This window comes from Ambystoma mexicanum, chromosome 10 (assembly GCF_040938575.1).
Source record: "Ambystoma mexicanum isolate Mex_15411 chromosome 10, UKY_AmexF1_1, whole genome shotgun sequence".
In the NCBI taxonomy this organism is placed as follows: domain Eukaryota; kingdom Metazoa; phylum Chordata; class Amphibia; order Caudata; family Ambystomatidae; genus Ambystoma; species Ambystoma mexicanum.
Window position 1 is genome coordinate 90,078,247 of NC_090932.1, and position 17,104 is coordinate 90,095,350.

Sequence of the window (17,104 nt, forward strand, 5' to 3'; positions counted from 1 at the left end):
GCATGAATTCTGCTTGTCTGCTTTAATCGCCAAGTTTGGCAAAACGCCTACCCAATATCTTAAACGGTTCAGGGGTTTTAAGAAACAAGAGAATGTGTCTTGGGTTGACTGGGTGAGTGCTGCGCACATGAACATGATGGGGTGGATTGATGGTTACAAAGTGAAAACGTTTGTTGAATTGTCTCACCTCTTGTTTTTTGAGCATTTTTCGGAAGCCTGTTCACCAGAGCTGTGTCAGTATGTTGCTGACCAGAACATTTTGGACCCCTTTAAGCTGGCTAGGTTGGCTGACAAGTGGGTCTCCCACCGGGTGTCCCCTAAGGACTCCAGTGGGAAGGACAAGGACAAAGAAAAGGGGGCCACTCAGAAAGCTGAGGAGTCCCAAAAGCAATCAAAGTCGGGTAAACCAAAACCTTCCTCTCCGAAGACCCAAAAACCTTGTGGGGATAAGTCTGTTGTGGGTGGGAGTAAGAGTAGTGGTCCGCCTGCTGCAAAGCCGGGTCCCAGTGGTTCCAGTACTGTACCCCGCACGCCTGGCACATGCTGGGATTGTGGGGCTCTGGATCACTGAAGGGGTGACACCAAGTGTATGGGTAAGGCACTTGGAGTCCAGGCTGTCAGCCTGACCTATCCCTACTCCGTACCTGAGGTGGAGGCCACCATCCTCCCCATCTCTATTGGGATCACCTTCGGTGCTTCCGTAGAGATTTCCTTAGTGTCTCTTGGGGCCTGGGACCAGTACGCAGAGGAACTGGTGACTATCCCGCAAAACACTCGTAGGATTTTGAGAATTGTCCTCTTGAATGGCCAGCCTTCTACTGGTTTGAGAGACACTGGGGCAAGCATGACAGTGGTGGACCGGACCCTGCTCAAGCCAGAGGACTATGTAGGTGCTCCTCTGAGAACCACCCGGTTAGCTGGAGGGCCTCCCAAATTATCGCCTGTAGCCTTAGTCAACATTACGATTGGAGACAAGACAGCAAAGCTTCCGGTCCTGGTACAGGACAACGTGCCTTTAAATATTTTATTGGGCAACGATTTGGTCGAATTGGGGATGATCGCGGATGGTCTACCCATGGCTGCTGTGGCAGTCACCTGATCGCAGGTCACACAGGATCCAGCTGTGAGCCCGGTATCCCTGCTGACGGGGAAACCCAGGGCACGAAAGAAACGGAGGAGTAAGAAGGCCGCCCCTGTGGCCACATACTCCTCCCGCTGCTCCGACAGCGTACATTGGGATCCATGCTCCGGGCGGGCGGGGTCCAGTGGTAAATCCCGTCTCAACTCCTGTGTGAGACGAGCCAGAAGACTTTCCTGTGGGAGAGGCTCTTAACCCAGAGGATCATCCCGACCTTCAATGCTTGTTGGCTGAAGGGGGACCCTCCCAGGCGGACTTCTGTAAGGGACAGAGAGAGTGCCACTCTCTCGAGGGTCTGAGGACACAGGCCCAGTCCCAGGCACAAGGAGAAGTACCTAGGGCATTTCAGATTTATTGGGAGGGTGAGTTCCTTGTTAGTGAGCCCACTAAGCCTGAACCTGGTGCCCTCAAGAGGTTGGTGGTACCCCAGGTTTACCGGCCCTTCCTGCTGCAGTTGGCGCATGAGGTGCCCTTGGCTGGTCATCTTGGTACCAAGAAGACTAAGCAGAGGCTCTCTGCCCATTTCTACTGGCCACGGATGGGAGTAGAAGTGGAGTCCCACTGCAGGACCTGCCCAACTTTTCAGCTGTCTGGCAAGACTGGAGGCAGAGTCATTGCCCCACTGCAACCATTGCCAGTGGTGGGCACACCGTTTGAGAAGGTTGGCATCGACATCGTCGGTCCCCTTGACCCTCCCACGTCGGGTGGACATCGGTTCATCCTAGTTTTGATAGATCATGCCACCAGGTACCCTGAGGCTATACCCCTTCGGACGGTTACGGGCAAGGTGGTTGCCAGGGCTCTCCTGGGCATTTTCACCCATGTTGGATTCCCTAAGGAGGTTGTCTCTGATAGAGGATCCAACTTCATGTCGAGTTACATGAAAACCATCTGGAAAGAATGCGGAGTAACTTACAAGTTCTCCACCTCTTACCACCCAGACCAACGGTTTGGTTGAGAGATTTAACAAAACTCTCAAGGGCATGTTAGGCGCTTTGGAAGAGCCCCTGCGGAAGAAGTGGGATCTTATCCTGCCATGCCTGCTCTTTGCTTACAGAGAGGTACCTCAAGAGGGTGTTGGTTTCAGCCCCTTTGAGTTACTCTTTGGACATCCCGTGAGGGTGCCCCTCACCTTGATCCGAGAAGGTTGGGAGGCCACCCCTCCACGTCCCGCCAAGCAAGTGGGGGACTATGTGTTAGGTCTCAGACAGAGGATGACACAGATGATGGGTCAGGCAACAGGAATTCTTAAGGCCAGCCAGAAATTGAATAAGTACTGGCATGACCTTAAAGCATCGCAAGTGGATTGGACTCCGGGCCAGGAGGTCCTTGTGATGGAGCCTACCAAGCCTTGGGCTTTGGCGGATAAATGGACTGGACCCTTCAGGATAATCTCCAAGATGGGCAAGTTCAATTATCTGGTTGACATGGGAGCCTCTGAGTAGCCCCTTAGATTTTCCATGTTAACAGGCTCAAGCCTTTCCACAGGCGGGCCGAAGTCTCATGTGTCTTGCTAGCTTCAGGGCAAGAAGAGGATGAGAGTGAGCCCCTTCCTGATTTGCTGCATAGCAACACTCAGGATGGCTCCGTGGAGGGAGTGCATCTCTCTCCCGATCTGACGACAGAGCAGCAGAATGCCTGCCGGGCTTTGCTCTGACAGTACGCCTCTCTGTTTTTACTGACACCAGGCCTTACACCGTGGTGTAGGCACGAGATTGACACTGGTGACAGTGTGCCTGCCAAAAGCAGGTGCTACCGTATGTCAGATACCGTTAAGAACCACATCCAGGCTGCGGTCACCAAGATGTTGGATCTGGGTGTTATTGAACCCTCAACCAGTCCCTGATCCAGTCCCGTGGTCCTTGTCCCCAAGGCAAGTTCCCAGGCAGGCACCCAGGATTGGAGGTTCTGTGTGGACTACCGAGGAGTCAATGCTGTCACCAAGACTGATGCGCACCCTTTGCCCCGGGCTGATGAGCTTGTGGACAACATAGGTGCTGCCAAACTTGTGAGCACCTTCGACCTTACCTCAGGTTATTGGCAAATAGCTCTGACGGACCATGACAAGGAAAAGATGGCATTCTCAACACCAGAGGGACTCTACCAGTTTAGGGTTATGCCTTTCGGGCTGAAGAACGCCCCTGCCACTTTCCAGAGATTAGTCAACCATGCGCTCAGTGGGCTGGAAGCCTTTTGTGTGGCTTACTTTGACGACATTGCCGTCTACAGTTCCACCTGGGAAGAGCATTTGACTCATCTGGATAAAGTGTTGCAGGCGTTAAAAAGGGCTAACCTCACTATCAAGGCCACCAAGTGCCAGATAGCTCAGGGGAAAGTCACCTATCTTGGTCATGAGGTAGGAGGGGGTCAAATCCAACCTCTCCCCAGTAAGGTACAGGACGTACATGACTGGGGGACTCCTGCTACTCAAACTCAGGTGAGGGCCTTTCTGGGCCTCACTGGGTATTATCGCAATTTCACGGCAGACTGTGGAACCATAGCTGCCCCACTGACAGCGTTGACTTCACCCAAACACCCTAGGAAGGTTAATTGGACTGAAGACTGTCAGAGGGCCTTTGATGGCTTGAAAGGAAGTTTGTGTCGGGCACCCGTGCTGTGTGCGCCTGACTACAGCCGACCCTTTATCGTCCAGACGGATGCCTGCGACACCGGAATTGGAGCTGTCTTGTCCCAGTTAGATGACAAAGGGAGAGGACATCCTATCATATTCATCATTAGACAACTTAAGGGTAGGGAACTCAGGTGGGCTACTGTTGAAAAGGAGTGTTTCAGTATAGTTTGGAGCCTTAGGCGCTTTAGACCCTACCTTAACGGGTCTACCTTCAAGCTCCAAACCGATCATAAGCCCCTGAAGTGGCTTATGCAGATGAAGGGTGAAAACCCGAAACTGCTCAGGTGGTCCATAAGTCTGCAAGGGCTCGAATTTACCATTGAGCACAGACCAGGGAAGGGTCACGATAATGCAGATGGCCTTTCCAGAAGGTATTTTGACCATCTGGATGAGGGTGCCTATCCCGTGGGAGATTAGGCACCCTCCACCTCATTCTGGGGGGGGGCAACTGTGATGCTGGAAATGCATCAGAGGGACAGGGCCTCCATATCCTTGTCCTTTACTGCTTTTTAATGTGTGTTCTGTCGTGTTTTCCGCACAGGAGTTCATGTGGGACTCCTGGCGGTGCAGCTCTCTCTCTTTTGATTTGGTGAACAGACCCCTGGGATACCCTTATGGCACCCATGGGTAGGGGTACAACCCTGTGTCCCTAGTGTATGTTTTTGGGCACCTGTGTGTGACCCACAGAGCAGGGTACGGGCTGGTGGCAGCTCTGTGCTGAAATGACTGGTGCTCTGAGCGTCCTCTATTTTGGGATGCCCAGGCCCTGTCATTGGAATCGGTAGATTCCTGATGCAAACAAAATGGCCCCCATCGCCTCTTGCTTTCCATCACCTGTTACCCTGATCTTCCCGAAGTCCTTGGAAGCCCTGCCTCTGTCCCTTCCCTCTGACTGGCTGTTGGGTGGAAGTTCCGTATATGGTAGTGTGGGGAAGTGCTGACCAGACTGGCTGGAGCCTTCTCAATGAACGTATGTTGTGGGTACGCCTGTGGGTGGGACCTGGGTGAATGGAGTGTGTGACAAATATACATTCTATGTTGTGACTGTCTAGTATCTGGTGTTTGACACAATGGTTGAGACAGCCCTGCCCGAAACTGGTATCAATGCAGCTTGGAGTGTTGAATGTCTCAGTACTTGTTTCAATACACATAACTTGTGAGTGTCTGGAGAGAAGTGAATGGCCTGAATACCTTGTGTACCTGATTGGTTGACTGCCTGCCTGAATGTCGTAGTCGTAATTGGATGCTTGATTGCGACCCAGCGGAATGAATGGGAGATCACCAGTATATCTGGGGACCTCTCACTGCTAGGAATCATGTTCAGAAGCTGAAGTCCACTATGACGAGTAACTGGAGTGAAGCTTAACCTTGAGCCCTGCTGGACGAGAAGAATTGCTGTTGCTCTCCTTTGCAATCTGAAAGCTGCTGTTCTTCAAGAACTGACCCAGAGAGGACCTGGTAAGGCGCCCTCTTCCCGAGCTACGTGGGGCCATCGTGCACAGCTGATCTTTGCCTAAGCTCCCTGGTAGATAGACCTTCGACAGGCTGCTGACCCGATCTGAGGACTGCTGCGGAACTCCAAGGAGAAGCGCCTGGACTGTTGTCCGTCACTGTCGCTGACCGCTGTCGCCGACTGGAGCCGCCCAGCTCCCGTTGCCTAAGAAACTTAATTTATCCAAGGACGCTCTCATCTGCATCGTCGCCGCTGTATCCTGCTGGAGAAGGCCTGACCATCGATGCGCCGAGGAGCATCCACCAGTGGGTTTCCCACCACTCAAAGACCACAGAGACGCCGTCGACTCGACGCCCTTGCTGGGCCACAGTTCTTCAACTCTTTGCTGTCCAGAACTATCAACACCGATGTGCCCCGCACGCCTCTTCCTTGCAGGACGTTTACGCTTCTCCATCAACGAGCACTGCTAGGAGCGATGCGGCCACTTCAGCGTCGTAGCTTGATCTGTTCTCTGCCGGACGTTCGACGACCCGTGACTCCTGCCTGAAAGGGAGGACACTCAAGAAGGGTTGTCGATTTCCCCTACACGGAACGCTACAACACCAAGGTACTTTGGGGTTGCAGAACTATTGGGAAGTCTAGGGGTGAACAATATATGGACTGGGCTTGTATCTTTCTTCTACAGGTTGCCCAGGTGGGGGGAGATGTGGTCCAGCCGATGAATGGTTTGCCCCCGGAAGCACTTGAAGTTCAAGTTCCCCGAATCGGCTACAGAGGAGGCTCAGAGAAAACTCAGTACCTGTGTGGAACTGGCAGGCACAGGCAAAATCCGTAAGAGGCTAAACAAGCGTTGCCCATTGACCCGGCCCACCTGCGCTAATCAGCCCACCCGACTTTTAATTAAAAGTGTAAACTTTACACTTGGCCCGATGTCATATTTTGAGAAACCACCACATTACGTAGGTGCAAATGAGTTTCAAGTTGGTTTGCGCATTCATAATTCTAATTCTAAAGTGAATGTGTGATCCTGGACCATTCGCTATATTGCTTTTCTCTCGGTAGCCTTTATTGAAAGCATCTGGGGCTTCTATGAAACAGGCTATCCGCAGACTCCATTGTTAGATAAAACAAATATTGTATTTACCTTTTCGTTCCAAAAAATATTATGACTGCAGGAAATAGAGAGATTTGACAACACAAGAAGGGTTTGATTCAGACCGGGCGATAAAAGGCTGGAGAATAGACTTTTGTATATTCGTAAAGTTTTCAATGACATAGCTAGCTTCAGGGTCTTTGCTGATTGGACGCCGGCGCATCACTATTTTCTAGCCAAAGTTCCAGACTAACTCTCTTTCTGTCACTACTTAATTGGAAGCATCGGTGCAGGCGCAAGACATGTGGATCACTCAACTTCCGGTCCCGTCCACACTCTGGCCGTGTTAGCGGAAGTCGACAAGTTAATGTGTATCCTTGTCTAGCTCTGACATGGGACGAGCTGAGCAATCAGGCTCCTGTCCAGTGGACGAACGCATTCCTCTCTCGGGCCTAACATCTGTCACCTTAATGGGGTTTCATTCCAGTTTGCATTCAGAGGCTGTTTCCTCCCCTATAGACGATTCGCCACGGTTCGGCCTTAGAATGTGATAGAGCGTATCTCTAAGATTCTCTCGCGCGCGCTCATAAATACATGTAACGATGCATTCATTTATAGTGGCATGAGAAATGAGCGGTCTGATTTCAATGTGCAAGGAATTCCATCACAGAAGTCTTCCTTTCCATAAAGAATTTGAATGCAGTGCAGTAAATGTGTTAATACTGGTGCAGAGGAGGCCGACGAGACAGCCAACTGGTAATCGTGACTTGTTACGGAGTCTCAGGCATTCAAGGATGGACTTTGCGGGATAGACTTGTTTGTAAAATTGCACATTTTCCTTAGAATCCTCTTTTACACAGATTCGTGTTTTGTACATTGCAAGATCATTGGCTAATAAGAGCATTAATAAGATCATATTTTCATATAGTGCTGCATTCTGGATTCCACCCGCTTCTAAGCGCTGTAACAGTAGCTCTAAGTATTACCCAAATTAACGGTACTCAATCTGTCGATGATGGATGCAAGGTTAAAGGGCTGCCAGGATTCGAACTTGCGACGTGCACGCTAGAGCCATGACTGAGGCGAGCATGTCTCGCGTGAGCTGGCCTCCCTTTCTACTGGATCCAGGTGGAAACAAGTGGCACCAGTGGTCACTGTTCGAATTCTTATGAACGGAATCTGAAGCACTGACTTTGGACACGAAGTTGTTGAAGAAAATGGAGAGTTGAGGGCTCAGAACTCCCCCAGGTCTCTCTGATTGAAGGCACACATCCTCTGTAAAAATGGCACGAACTCAAAGATATCTTCAAATGCCTGAAGCTCAGACTCCTCTCGTGGGCTTCTCTTGCATCTAAGCCCTGTCTTGACCCACAGCAAAGGGCCAAGCGGCCATTGCTGCAGTCTGGGCTCTAGGAGAGCGCCTTACTTTTCTATAGTGTTGCCATAGGAGGCAGGGACATCCTTTCGCTGCGTCTCTTGGATGTGTGTCAATTGCGTGGCTCACGCATACTCTCCGATACTTTGCTGAGACAACCCTGTCTTTTCTGACTAAGACCCAGCATAATTTATTCACCCAAATGTTTCAGGATTTGCCGAATGTACCATTTCTAGGTTTTCACTTGATTATAACCAATGCATTTTTTCTCTCTCACTCCTCCCTTTGGAATTAGCCCGCTCGCATCTGCTTTCACATACAACTCGAATGACACTTTGCACAACACTTCTGCCATAAGAATGTAGCTACTTTTCATCACAAAAAATGTCAACTGTAGGTACACACATAACTGGCTATCCCCTTACACACCCCCTCCAGCTTATTGCCCTAGTGTACCTCTCTCCACCCACACACATGCCAATTAGACATGGGTGGCTAACAGGAACTCGGGCCAAGCCCTCACAACCTCTAACGCCATTATGCACACACGCATACTAGCACCTCCTCATTTTCCAAATACTTTGGTCCCTCCGAGGGCGTTCAACCTACAGTGCATCGGGACCATATCCACGATGAAAGCCGTTATAAAAATGATAACACGAAATGAAATGAAAATGAAATGCAGCCCCCACATACACGGCAGCAGAGCTTGGTGCGTGACCAGCTTGCTCCGGTGGAGTCGTGCTGTGACTCGGTCTCAGTTCTTGACCCACTGCTCCTGGGCACAGCAAGATCACTGCCCCATGTACTCTGCCCATCACTGCATCTTCTCTCCTTGGACTCAGCGTACACCATGACTGCTCTGCTATGCTGGATCCCTCTGCCTGCTCGGGCAGCTTCCCATGGGAATTCTTTATGCCCCCCACACCACGCTTGAAGCTGTGTAAACTGCGCCCCTCTGACTCTCTCTGCAGTGGATTGACCTGACTGCTTCTGCCTCCAAAAGCTGTCTTGATGTCTGAGCCTGCAGCATGCGGACTGTTCTCCTCTGCTCTGCATCTGTGAACTTAATGCATCAGGTATCGCTAATGATTTGCCCCTGCCTGAACTCTGAGCTTTATTGCCTGATAGACCTTTTCTCCTGCCGGGTCATCCCCATTCAGTGAGTTTGACCTTTCTCAGAGAAATCATTCATAATACAGCCTGTCCACGTGCCATGCCAATAAAGGGTGATAATGGTCCATTCCATCAATCCAAGCTAGTGATCAATGCTCATCATTAATGCACATGATCGATTGCCACATTTCTGCTTGATATCTATTTCCATGATTTATGCTCATGATTTATCTTCTCATCCGCTATCCCGGATGATTACTAGCTCATCATATGCATGCAAGAAACTATTACATTCTGGGACTTTCTGAAGAATTTCATCTCCTTATTTTAAATGTCCAGCCATAGCCAGGTTTCTCTGCAAGCCAGTGCAAATACTTCTGTACTGCTGTTACAGCAGGCTTTCCACGAGGCTTTCTGGGGCCGGGGCCCCTATTATCTATAATGCTCCCTTCCTAAATACTCTCCTTCCACAGCCCTCCTCCAACTCTCTGCGGGTGAGACGTTTTTCCAAACAGAGATTCGGGGGTAGAACCTTATCCTCTGCTAGTGCCTCCCCCTGGAACAGCCTCCCGGCCTCTCTATATCTTGAGCCGGACCACTGCAGGTGCCAGAAACTCCCCAAGAGCTTGCTCTTCTCTTCCTCTCTCCCTCTCCCCGGCTAACCTGCTTTCTCTTCTCACATGCTTGCACTATTTTCCAACTGCTACCGTCGATGTCCAGTTAATACCACTGCATCAGTACCTAGACAAAAACCACCACTGTTGGCATTGCCAATGCTTGTTTTCTGTTTAGTACCCATCCTACATTCACGTGCAGCCCAGTAGTCTCCCATTCCCAGATGGATTCCTTTCTTGTATGCAATGGAAAAGCCCATTGGAGATTCTGGCTTAGGGGACCGGTTCTTCATTCTTTTAAAAGTCCATGAAGCAGGGTCCAGGGCCTTGGAACTAAATAATGGAGCTCCATCATCCTACCAATAACTACACATAAATGGGGCTGAGTTCATGTTATAGGAAGTTGGTAAAACAGGATCCTGGGGCCACATTACAGAAACTTTGCAATGGTGCAAGTGCAGGTTTGCCCATTATTTGTGAAAAATGTATCCGTTCTATTTGTGTGCTCGGTAAAAATGCACTGAAAGAGAAGGAAGAGCAGGACTGTGCAATGCAGATTACCAGTGACTAATCGGGGCATTTATTTGGTTAACAACTATCCTCAGAAGTTGCTATTTGCCAGAGGGGCGCTGTGAGTAGAAAGCATCCTCTGCAGCAGACCCAGCTTTCTCTCTCTCTCTCTTTCTTTCTTTCTCTCTCTCTCTCCCCCTCTTGCTATCCCTCTTTCTATTGTCTCTCTCCCCTCTCTCACTCCCCCTTTCCCTCTCTCCTCTCTCACTCTGCCTCTCCCTCTACCCCTCTGACTCTCTCTTTTTCTCTATCCCCCTCTCGTTCTCTCTCTCCTTTCACTCATCTCTTTCTCTTTTTCTTTCACTTCCCTCTCTCTGTCTCTCTCTCTTATCCTCTCTCTCTTCTCTCTCACCCCCCTCTTTCTCTCTCCATTCTCTCCTGTCTCCTCTCTCTCCCCTCTGCCTCCCTCGCCCTCTCTCTCTCTTTTTTCTCTCTCTCCCCCTCTTTCTCTCTCACTCTCACCATCTCTCACTTTCTCTCCCCCTCTGCCTCCCTCAGCCTCTCTCTCTCTGTTTCTCTCTCTCTCCCCCTCTTTCTCTCTCTCCGTCTATCCCTCTCCCCCATTTTCTCTCTCTCACCCTCTCTCTCTTTATCTCTCTCGCACTCTCTCTCCCCCTTCTCTCCCTCTCTCTCTCTCTTTCACTCTCCTTTCTCTCGTCTATCTCATCTCTCTCTGTGTCTCTCTATACCTTCTATCCCTCTCTCCCTCTGTCCCTCTCCCCCTCTCTCTCTCTTTCTCTCTCGCTTCTCTCCTCTCTCTTTCTCTATCCTACTTTCTCTCTCTTGCTATCTCTCGTTCTCCCCTCTCCTCTCCTCTCTCTCTCTCTCTCTCTCTCTCTCTCTCTTCCCCCTTCCCTCCCTCTCTCCCTCTGCCCCTCTGTCCCTCGCCCACCTCCTTTTCTCTTTTTCTTTCTCTCGCCCTCTCTCTCGTCTCTCTCTCCCCCCCTCTCTCTCTCGCTCTCTCTCTCTCTCTGTCTCTCTCCCCCCTTCTCTCCCTTTATCCCTCTGTCTCTCTCTCTTTTTCTCTCTCTCTCTCTCTCTCTCTCTCTCTCTCCTTCTCTCCCTCTATCCCTCCCCGCCTCTCTCAAGGTCTCTCCCTCTCTCTCCCTTTCTCTCTCGCTATATCTCTCTCCCCTTATCTCCCTGTTTCTCTCCCCCTTCTCTCCATCTCTCCTTCTGCCCCTCTGTCCCTCTCCCCCTCTCTCTCTCTTTCTATGTCTCGCTCTCCCTCTTTCTCTCGTCTCTCTCCTCTCTCTCTGTCTCTCTCCCTTCTCCCCCTCTCTCCCTCTGTCCCTCTCCCCCTTTTCTCTCTCTCCCCTTCTCTCCCTCTGCCCCTCTCCCCCTTCTCTCTTTCTCTTATTTCCCGTTTCACTTGGCTCGTCTCCAATTCTTTACCTCATCTCCCCACGTACCCATGTACGTTCCCCTTCGTTTCCACCCTTTGTCCCCATGTGTGGGTTTCTCTTCTCCGCCCCACTGTCTCTCGTTCCCTTGAATTAGACAGCCTTCTTTCGCGGCGTGCTCTGTCTCTCCCCCCGTCCCCTGCACTTCAAGCTGTCGGCGTCTGCTCTAGATGTCAGCTTTTACTTGTAGACCCAGTAATTCCTCGTGGGCCTTCAGTCACCGCCCCCACCGCAGAATCTCCCGCCACCCCCTGGATGTGTCAATGGGGCTCGAGCGTGGAAATGGCAGGTCCTGACAGGTGGCAGGTGCCAACCTGAAATGACAGGTAGTACCTGTCATTCTAACACCGAGGGCTGGCTCCCAGGTCACGGCGCCCTTGCCGTCGGATCCTCCAAATGCCAGCCTGTAATCACCTGTAATCACCTTGCCCTGCCTGACTGACTCCCCCTCCTCCAGGGAGTAATTCAGACAAAGTTAACTTCCTTGATCCGGAAGTTCTTTGTTGTGGCTTTGTTTTAAAAAAAAAAAAAATCGATCATACTGGCCCGTACTGGCCTATAACACACCAGGGCAATACCCACAGAGCTGGCCCGTCTGGCTAACGTGGGCCACTTGTGTGGGTTAATGTGGGCCAATGTGATGAGTTAATACACTGTGCGTCTGGGAGTTTGGCAAATGTTATTTACCCAATGAGCATTACCATGTACCGGCTGTCAAGGGTTTTACCCAAAAATCCTTTTTCAAGTACTTCTCAAACAAGATTTGCAAGTGTGCGCCACATTTTGCATCAGACCCGCGCCTATTTTGTGCTCCGGTTCCCTGTGGTCATTTACCAGTTTGTACAGCCCCCCCCCCTGGTAGAGTTGAACCACATCTACTGTAGTAGCAGAACTGCCGTAGCTGAAATGTTGTATGGGGCCTCCACGTGTCCAGTGAGTGGCCTGGGGTGGCTCATGCTACCCTTAGACTCTGACTGGCCACCCCAGGTGACACCCCATTATGTTGTGTGTGTGTCTGTGTGTGCGCGCGCTCGAGCTCATACTTCATGCCGCCCCGGCATAAGTCAGTGCCCCAATGGGGCCTCCCGGCTCAAAAGAGTCTGGACACAACCACTGGTATGGGGGGCACAGAGGGCCAGGTGAAGGCATAGTTTGTGATTGGTCGGGGAAAAGGCTGCATAGTGGCAGTCATGTACATCCCCTCCTTCACACCATCTCCAAGTGCGTTTGTGTGGACAGTGTGCACAGTGAAAAGGGATTGCTTTGAACTGTACCAAGTGAGAGAAATGGAGCATGAACAACCAGCACAAGACGTTAAAAAGATGTCAAGACTCTGGAATGGCAACCAAATAACCAATCCCCGACCTCTATGCAATAGGTATAGCAATAACTAGCTTAAACATTGTGCTCTATGAACAAATAATCAAGGCAACTCTCATAACAGTGACAAACTCTCCTGTACAGCTATACCATTAATCATCAGTATTGTATTCAACAAATATAGTCAAAAGTGTTAAACGCAACGCAATGGGATGAGGTAATGTAACGTCATCATGCTTCAATTCATCACTCCGATATCAATCACAAACAAGCCACAAAAGCAAACGCAGTGTTAATGATCAAGTCACAGATCCTGACAGTGTTTTCATTAACACAAATTACTATGCCTATGATTGGCACGTGTTTCAGTCCTCTGTGAGCCTCTGATCAAACAGCTCTGATACGTGGGGACCATCTTCAGGGCCTGAACAAGTTATAGCAACAGTGTATGTTTTCCCATACTGGCAACAGTACATTTTTTAGGTGTGGTATTAGTAGAAGGGGTCCCCTTTTGCACAAGGCAAAATTCTGACAGGTGGTCCCGCCCCCTGCTTCCGGTCTCAGTCCCTCCACCGTTTGATGTGCTTTGATATAAACGTAGCACAAATTTGATATAAAAATGATATACAAAATGGTTGATATCGATTTTATATCTAACGCATATTTGATATAAAGTGTTTTCGAATTCATATCAGTTTTCATAGCCAATTCAAAGCTGCCATGTAGGAAGGGCATTGCGCATCTGAAAAGACTTCTAAAGGTGGTGCCGAGCCCTGTAAAATACATTACGGGGTTCCTCTAAAATACGGCTGATTACCGTAACCAGCCTGGTTCTTGTGATATTCCATATAGGCCCTGGGTTCTCCATAGTTCTTCACCACAGCCATTATAAGGTTGTTGTAATAGTCTTTCAGCCGGAGTGGTCGGAAGTGCAACTGCAGCCAGATTTTTCCATATTTAAATTATACAAACTCCCCCTGATCGTCTCTTATCTGGATGTTCATGATGTTGAAATGGTTTTCACACACAGGGACGTAATCAAGCTTATTGTATTGAATGTTCCCAATATCATTGTTGTTCCCATTAATCGCCACAGTTCTAAGCAGTCGGGCCGAGCTATCCCCCACCCTTTGATACTCCATGATATCACTGTAAAGCAGTAGGCTATAAAAACCTGCATTAATGTCGGTGCAGGTATTCTCCCACGGTTCTTTACTTCCAATGTGCTGCATGCTTCCCAATATGTTGCACAGTCTTCCCGTTATTGAAAACCTATCCGATGCGTATGGCCCTTGTAAAATAAATTTCAATTGGTGCGGGTCTAGGTGTAGCGTAGTATCACCGTACTCGGGTATGACTGATACGGCTTTGTTGATGACTCTGACAAGCTCCTGTATATTTGGGTAATACCCCTCTGGGAACCCGCCTGGTCAGATCCTCAGAGGGTTTGTTCATTTTATGATAAACTTTGCTTCCCCTGGGGCTAATGTGTCCCACAATCTAACATACTGAACTTCAGTGAGCTCCACTGCCCATTGCCCTTGCAAATGTACAGGTTTGCTCAGCTTCACAGTAAAGTTGGATGTTTTGTTCTCTTGGAATGTTTCGGCTAAAGCGTTGCTGGGGAGAAAAATATAGAAAGGTGCACACTTCTTGCCACCTTGTTACACACCTGCGGCCTCTAGGAATCCGGTGGGCACCCAACTGTTGAATTTGTCAGGCCACCCTAGCCATTTGACTAGATACTGTTTCCTGGCTCCACAACCTTCTATAAACTTGCCGTTCGCCTTTTTTGACTTTCTGGATCTCCTCCCTGTCAAAAACACCCTGAGCACCCTCACTTGAACAATCAATTAGTTTGTATAAATAGACCTCCTCCCTTTGAGTCACTCGATCTACAATAAAGATCTCATCGCTGCAGTCCTGCTCATAGCCCTTTGTAAAGACGCGTTTGTTTTTTGAGATCCACACATGATCCCCTTTTTAAAGGGCATAAGCATCATCTTTTTAAAAAGTCTTTCACCATAGAACTTTTTCCAGACCTTGAGGGAATTCTGTGGCGTTACATCAGCGAGGGTGGATTTAATAAATCTATGTTGCGTGTTGCTACACACATTTATAAACGCGGGTAACAGCTTCACATATTTACCGGTGATTTTAGTCTCGAAAAATCGGCAGAGCTGTGTTTTAAAAGTTTGTATAAAATGTTCTACAATAGAGGCTTTAAAAACAGAGTATGTTAAGAAGTAATGCACCCCGTGTTGCTTTAGAAGACTCTGTAGTGGCTTATTTTAAAAACTTACCAGCGTCCGTCTGAAGTTTTGCAGGGACTTGGCTTTTGTTAAATATGCATTTAAAAGCCGTCGCCACGCTGTGACCCATCTTGTTCTTTAAAGCCTCAACATAGGCATATTTTGATAGAACGTCGATTATGGCTAGAATGTAACGGAAACCGTTGTCTTCGCGGAACTGGCTTAAAAACAATATCTGCCTGCCATTGTTGGTCGACGTCAGATACCACAGTCATTCGTCATTTAAAATGATTTTGGACTGGCTTGTGTAGCGTTTAGGCCTCCTCCCCTGATTGCCATGTCTTGACCGCTCCCCGTGACACCTTCTCATCATCAGTCCGCAGTTTATGAAACAAAATGTTAACCCGCCATAACTACCAACACCTCCTTCATCAAAATATACTTTCGACAGCTTCAGGCCAGACATGTTCTCCCATAAATGCTCAACATTAAAACACAACCAAGTTTTATAAACAACAGATTTATGTTAACATTTAAAACATGTATTTTTATTCAAAATGTATTTGCATTAAAATACTAGAAACAATCGGCCCTGCTATAGGCTCCGTAAATTACTGCACAGATACATTGCACGCCACCGCCTCGATGAGCAAACTTGTCGACATTCTATTAGGTGTTCAATTAGATATCCTTTATCCTCACCCACTTGGGAAATGTTTTCTCAATACTGTTTCTAACAGCCGTCGGACACACACATCTGAACTGGTTCATTTTCAAAAGGGGTTTATTTGCCAATTCTGTACCCCATAATGTTTTAGATATGCATTGTTCAGTCCCTACACCTATCCTTATCTGTGTCAGCAGCTGCGTCAAGTGCAGCCAATCTACTAAATGTTTAGGGCTCAACATATAACATATGTTACGTAGCATATTATCCTTGTAAAACATTTCCAAACATTTGTCAGCATCCTGCCGGGGATCATCAATTTGATGTCTGTAGCATCATTTGTAAAAGTGTTGTTTTAAACACACCCCAGCCACTAAGGCCGTAAACCCCTGGATGCCCACATATCAGCATGGGAGGGAGCCGGCATGTACGTTTCCATCTCCATTAGCAGATACATTCCTTACACAGACTGTTATCCCCCGGGCTTCCAATTTGTTTTGATCAGCAAGTACATTCAATAATAACATTGGGCCTCATTACAAGTTTGGCAGTAGCCTTGCCAGTAAAAACAGCAGGCTGCCAAACTTGCAATTTTTTCTGGTGCCCGCAAATGGGCAAATGCCGGGTCATTACAGCCTTGCCAGACCTGGTAATTTCCCATTTGCGGGCGCCAGAAAAAGATGCTCCCCATTCCCATTCGGCCCCATAGGGCTGAATGGGAACGGGGAGGTCGGATGCACCAGCACTGTTTATAACGGTGCCTGTGCATCCGACATGCTGTACTCGTGGGTGCCTTTCAGTCCCCCAGGTCCGACCTGGCAGGCAGAAAGGCACCCGTGAGCACAACTCGTAGTTTGCCAGCCATTAAATCCTGGGCATCTTCCATCCCATCATACACCGTACAACAATCAGAAATATGGCTATAATCATAACGCCCAGCCTTCCAGGGGGTGATTTCCCCTCGATGTAACTGTAGCTATTCAGAATCTTAATTTCCTGAATAGCCCCCGGAAAGCTGAAAGAGCGCCTACCACAAAGGCTATATATCTGGGTTGTAAGCCCCTTCCCCCACACCATCATAGTCTTAGAGCCGTCCCTTTAAATCAAAATGTATATCAAACATTCTTGGGATTCTTAAAATTTACATAACAATTATTGGGGTTCAATAAAATTGCTATCAAAACCTTTGGGGCTTATCAATTTGATATAAAATGTATATACGCTTCATATCACATTGGGGCAGAACCCCTCTGTGATGTCATCACCACGTCACTCAGCAAAACCCCACATTCACAGTTCCTGTCTTCAGAGCTCACATTGCTCTCAGCGCTCGACTGAGCAACATCGTCAAGCGCTGCTCCCAGCCTCTCCCATTTATATAGAGATTTTATATAAAATGTATATTCACTTTATTTCAAACTGATATAAATTAGAAAACACTTTATATCGAATATACATTGGATATAAAATC